Source organism: Benincasa hispida, chromosome 5 (genome assembly GCF_027475165.1).
Source record: "Benincasa hispida cultivar pf3 chromosome 5, pf3_genome.v1.1, whole genome shotgun sequence".
NCBI lineage: Eukaryota > Viridiplantae > Streptophyta > Magnoliopsida > Cucurbitales > Cucurbitaceae > Benincasa > Benincasa hispida.
This window is the reverse complement of record NC_143482.1, coordinates 11,915,934-11,922,958: the sequence shown is the minus strand read 5'-3', so window position 1 is coordinate 11,922,958 and position 7,025 is coordinate 11,915,934.

The window sequence follows — 7,025 nt, the reverse complement described above, 5'->3', positions numbered from 1 at the left end:
CTCATCCGATGTGAGAATGAGTGAATTACATCTTATGAAATCACATTCCCAACTTCTTATTTAATCAAGTCCTCAAAATGGTAGGCTTATTGAATTGGCTACGTGAGTCATTCTCATCCATGAAAATCAAAGGACGAGTCCTCGCAGCTAGGAGTTCAAAACTCACTTACGATTTAAATTGAGTTGCATACAATCATCTTGTGAAATATTAATCTATTCAATTAATGAATTTATAAAGAAAGATTAAATATTTTGTGGTCCAGTCTTATACAAACTTTGCATAAGATACCCCCATTCACATGTCTCCACATGAATGATCTGGACCAAATTATTTATCACAATTACAAAATGAGTCCTATCCATACTGTCACTAGGATAAGACACCCAACCTTATCCATATACTTTAGACCATTTAAGTTATTTCTTGAACATAATCCACTCGTATGTCAATCACATACTATTTAAGATTGTTGAGATTTGTGTCTTAAAGCCTCATAGTTAATTAGTTATTTAAATAATTAATTATTTTAATTAATAAATATGCAATATTAAACTATCAATTACAGTACAAATTTAAGGTTATTAGATGTAATCTTAAACATAAGTAGTTGACATATAGGTAGATCATGTTCAAGTAATAACCTAAAGGGTGTATAATGTATGGATAAGGTTGGAGACATTATCCTTGTGACACTATGGATACATACGGTCTACTTTGTAATTATTACAAATGGCTCGATCCAAATCATTCATATGGAGATATGTGAGTGAGGGTATCCTATATGAAGAGTTTGTATAAGACCAGACCACGAAATAATTAATCTCTCTTTGTAAATCTATTAATTGAAGAGATTAATATCAGGATGATCATATGTAACTCAATCTTAATCCTAAGTGAGTTATGAACTCCTACATGTAAGAGCTTGTTCTTTGATTTATATGAGATCGAGTGATTCAAGTCACCGACTCAATATGCCTATCATTGTGGAGACTTGATCAAATAGAGAGCTGGGAACATAATTTCATAATATGGAATTCACTCCTTTCCATATAAGGTAAGTAGATGAGTAATTCCCTTAAGTGTTGACTCTGGGACTTGAACAAGGGGCCATACTCTCTCATTGGGTTGAGTGGGACTTACCATAAACAAATTATTCATTAGATAATTAGTGGTACTTAAGAAGATAGAGGTAATTATAGAGGTAAAATGGACTTTTGACCTAGCTATATTTAAGAACAGCCTGTGAATGATCGCTTGCTTGTAATAATTATATCCATGAATGCAACTTTTCCTAGAGTGCATAAGAGTGCAATTATAAGTCTATAATAGTTTGCCCTATAGTTAATTAATGAAGATTAATTAATCAAAGAGTTTAATTAATTAATCTTGTATGATTGGAGCTTATAATCTATAGGTAAGGTCCACTTGCAAGCTCACCCCAGAGCAACAAAGATCAAATGTATTGAAAGAAAAATTTGAAATGTTCAATTTTTTTAAGGAAAATATATTCATTGTATTAGATGCAATTAATACACTTATTTATGTATTTAGATACATTATTATAAAGTTAATTTGAAAAAGATTCAAATTAGAACTATATAATATGAAAGAATTAGTGTATGTGAATGTGATTCAAATAATAAAATTATTTAATTTGAATGAGATTTAAACTAAAGATATATAATAGAAGAATTAATATATTTGAATATGATTCAAATAATTAATCAATTTAATATTAGATATTAAAATGGATAATTATAATTATAATTTTAATATGAGATATTAAATTAGATAATTATAATTACATAGGTTTATCATAATTGGATTAGGTTTAACCTAATTGAGTCTTATATAAAGCGCCCTAGAGAGTCCTCATGAACTACACCTACACTATTATTTTGTAGCAAATTCTCATAATAGATCTCCCAAAACATAGAGAATAGTTTTTTGGAAACTCTCTCTCCCTAATTCCTTCACATAGACACATACTATGAAGATCTCGTGGAGGAGACATCAATTGGAGAATTTTTTTTTGTCCTACAACTGCATTTCTATAGATGTATGTTTTTTTTTTGTTATGCTTAACTAATTTACTATTTTAATATGTTTTTAATTTTAATAAGAAATCAAAACACGTAATTCCATCGCTTTGGTTTGATCTAAGTGTTTGATCCCTTCAAAAATTACATCTAATAACCTTGGTTTTTTACTTTAATGGATAAATTAATATTACATATTTAAATTAAATAATGATAAAATAACTCATTAGTTGTGAGGCTTCAGGGCATATATTCAAATAATCTCCTATTTGCACAAAAAGCTGGTGAAACATGTATATCCTAGGGCATAATCTATACCCAATACTAAATTCATTTATGGATGTTCTTGATTCTTCTTGTTTTATAGAAGATGCAAATGCCTATCGAGCTATTGTGGGAGCTCTACAATATTTTGCTTTTACGCGTCCCAATATTACTTTTCAGTGAGTAAATTGTCTCAGTATATGCACTCTCTAGCTTTTTTTCATCTTACTACTACCAAGTGTTTTCTATGCTATATTAATGGGATTGTTTCGAAGAGCATTTTGTTCAAAAAATCTACTCATCCTTTATGTCTAGATGCCTTTTCTGTCTCTGATTGAGCTAAAAATGATTTGGATAGACGATTTACTACTAGATTTATCATTTTCTTAGGTAATAATCCCATTTCTTGGGTAGCCAAAAGCATATGCGATTTCTCATAGTTCCACCGAGGTTGAGTATATGGCTTTCACCACTACTGCAGCTGGTCTCTTTTGGGTTTGTCAAATCCTTCATGATCTTTCTATTTGGTGAGCTCCTCCTTATTTGGTGTGACTATGAGTTTATAATTCAATTGGCTCATAATTCTATTTTTCATGGAAGAACAAAACATATTAAAGTTGATTTCCATTTCATCTAAGAGAAAGTCGTTTGTAGTGATCTTCTTCAACATGTTTCTACTAGAACTCAACTTGCAGACATTTTCACCAAGGCTCTCACTACTTAGCGTTTCTACTTGTTGAGATCCAAACTCATACTTGAGTTGTTTCATTGGTACCAGTTTGTGGGAGGATATTATAGGATATTAGTTATTCATTGTTAAATCTATTTTATTATTTTCTATTCATAATAACCGTGAGTTCCTCTAAATACTCTCCAAATGTACATTTTATAATTAATGAAAAGAACACACTTTCAGATGTGAAAGATTTTATAGTCTAATTAAGCCACAAACAAAGTTTCCTGAATTAATTATAACAATTTCCATTAATTTCCATAAAGTTTTCCGAAATTAAATTTTCATTGCTATTAATATTTCCATAAAATTGTGATCTTGATATTTTCATTATCATCGATATTTTGACCCTTACTCATGACCCTCCTATTAGCATTGAACTATCAAATCTATGACAAAAGCCCACAAATTATAACTAAGAAAATGTAATTTCTCTAACGTCTTTATTAATCGTTTTTCCTAGGCGATGACAATAATAACACAACAGTAGCATAGTGGTTGTAACTGAAGGAAATCAAACATGAGGATTTCCATGAGTAGCGGAACGATCGTTCCATATTTCATTTGAAATTGAACAAATATAATTATAGTCAAGAAACAAAAACTAAATGGTCATACACAAAACAAAATTACAGTATGCTTTACAACAAGATCAAGGGAAAGATTATCATACTTTTGAAGACTCATCTTCAACCTCCTCGATCCCGAACGCTTGTTCAAACAGCAAGACAACAATCACAATGCTCGAACACTTCGACTGCAACACAACACGATCATAGCGACCACGAACTCAACAATCTCCAAGATCACGAACATAATGAACGACCTCCAAAAACCTCGAGCTATGTTGAGTTGAGTACGACACCACCACAATGGCTACCTTAATATTCTCGGTGTGAGAATCCAGAAGTGTGGGGTCTGTGTGGACTTGGTTAGAGGAAGAAAATGGAGGAATAACAATCGTGTAAATGATTGAGCTAGTGGGAGATGACAAAGACCTATAGTATAGACCATGCCCAATTGTTTAACAAATGCTATGCGATCGTTTAGCAAAAGCCCCGCAATCGTTTAGCTAATAGTTAGCTGAGTGAACTACTGTGTAGTGTCACTCCACGATTGTTTAGTCTCTCTTCAGCTATCGTTTAGTGAATCTAATCCACTTGACAACCTTTCCGTAAGTAATTCCGAGAATAAAAACTCTCAATTCAACTACTAAATTTAGGAAAACAATTTTCCTTTTATCTCACGGTTACCATGAAACCACCAATAACCTCCCACTCAATTAGTTATTAGAGAAAAAGATAAATTATCCAATAATTAATATTATTATAAATATATATGATAACCAACTTATCATATTATATTTGTCGGGATTGGTGTCCTAATTCTCCCAAAGTCTCGTTGTTTGTAAAGATACACATTGTTTAATGAATAAAATAAGTGTTATTTAATTCTGGCATTTACTCATATCCAATAAACAAAGCTCCTTAGTTATCTTATGTGAACTTAAGCATGTATATGTGATATACAAGTGGATCATGCCTTAAGTGATAACCGAAATATGTCTGTAGTATAAGGATTAAGTGGGATACCTGATCCTGGTGACACTATGGATACGACCTGCTTTGTAGAGCTTTGCAAGTGTTGTAAACTACTACAGATGGTAGATCCTGATCATTCATGTGGAGACATGCGAGTGGGGGTGTCCTATATAAAGAGTTTGTGTAAGACCTGGACCACGAGATGACTAGACTCTGTATATAACGCCATTTATACTAGAGACTTGCATCTCACCTAAACGACCATAGGTGACACGACCTCAATCCTGAGTGTTTTGGGAACTCCTGCCTTTGAGGGCGGTCCTTTGATTTGTATATGTGAAAGTGACCAGATTGCCAACTCAACATGCCTACCTTTTTGGGGACTTGTCTGATTTGGGAGTTAGGAACTCAATCCACAAGATGGAATTCACTCCTTTCTCGAAGTAGGGATAAGTAGAGAGATTGCTCCCTTAAGGGCTGATTCCGGAGCTTGAACATAGTGGCCACAGCTTCTCTTTGGAAAAGAAGACTCAGTCATAGTAGAACTATGACTTATGTTCATTAGAGAAATTAGTGGTACTTAAGGAGTTAAATGTAACTACAGGGGCATAACGGTTATTGGCTCAGCTGTACTTATGAGCGATCTATGAAGGGTTGTTGCACTTCTTATTGGTTAAGATGGACGCATAATATATCTGTGGTAAGGAGAGTTCAGTTGTCGGTCTTTAGTGGAGTGCCTTAACAGATGGTGGATCCCGTGACTAAAGAGTTTAGTCAGTTATTCACGTACCATTGGAGCTTCGAACTACAGGTCCATAAGGTCCCCTTGGTAGCTCAATGGATTCAGTTGAGGATCAGTTCTTGGTGTTGATTTGAAATGTTCAAATTGACAAGAGGTATTTTGATTATATATGATATGATCGGTTTGATGTATGAGATACATCTAGTGGAGGATTAATGTAAATGAGATTTACATTAAGTACCATGGAATAGAAAAAGAACTATGGTTTATATGTTTCATGAGATGAAATATTAAAACTATAGGTTATAAATATAGTATGATAAGTTGGTTATCATTTATATTTATAATAATATTAATTATTGGATAATTAAATCTTTTTCTCTAATAACCAATTGAGTGAGAGTTTACTGGTAGTTCATGGTAACCGTGAGATAAAAGAAAAATTGTTTTCCTAATTTTAGTAAGTTTTGCAAAAAGTTAAAAATTTGATTTGAGATTTCTCTCGAAAAAACATCTCACGGAAGCTTGTCAAGTAAATGCCGATTTACTAAGCGACAACTTGTTTTAGTAAACGATCGTGTAGTATTTTGTAAGCGACACACATGGTACTAAGCGATGAGCTAAACGATCGCTTAGCTTTTGCTAAACGATCAACTAGCTTTTGCTAAACGATTGGGCATTTACCTATACGATAGGTTTCTGTCTTCTTCCACTTATCCAATCATGTATACGATTGTTCATTCCTCCTTCGTCTGCCTCAAACCAAGTCCAAACAGAGCCCACCCTCTGGATTCTCACATCGAGAATACCAAGGTAACCTTCTTGGTGGTATCATACTCAACTCGACGACGTCGAGGTTCTATAGAGGCTGTTCGTGTTACTGGGAGTTCGTGACTGAGGAGATCGTAGAGGTCCAGTGCGTGGTGTTCATGTTGTAGAATGATCGTGGTGTTCGAGGGTTCGTGGGCAAGGAGCGTGAAGATGAGTCGACAAACGTTCATAGCTTTTCTCCTTGTTCAGTTGTTGTTTCATGCTATAATTTCTATATTGATTGCATAACTGTATATTTTGTTTACGACTGTAATTTGTAATGTTCATACATGATTGTAATTTGGAATGATCTATTCCGCTGCTCATGGAAATCCTCGTATTCGATTTCCTTCAATATTTATAACCTATAGTTTTACTATTTCATCTCATGAAATATATAAACCATATTTCTTTTTCTATTTCATGGTACTTAATGTAAATCTCATTTACATTAATCCTTCACTTGATGTATCTCATACACCACACCGATCATATCATATATAATCGAATTTCCTCTTGTCAATTTGAATATTTCAAATCAATACCAAGAACTGATTCTCAACTTGAATCCATTGAATTACCAATGAGACCTTATGGACCTGTAGCTTGAAACTCTAACGGTACGTGAATAACTGACTAAACTCTTTAGTCACGGGATCTACCATCCGTTAACTACCAAGCACTCCACGAAAGACCGACAGTTGAACTCTCCTTACTACAGATATATTATGTGGCCATATCAACTAATCAATAGTGCGGTAACCTTTCACAGATCTCTTGTAAGTATAGTTGGGCCAATAACCGTTATATCCATGTAGTTAGATCTAACTCCTTAAGTAACAGTGATCCCTCTAATGAACATAAGTCATAGTCTTATTAAGACTGAGTCCTCTCT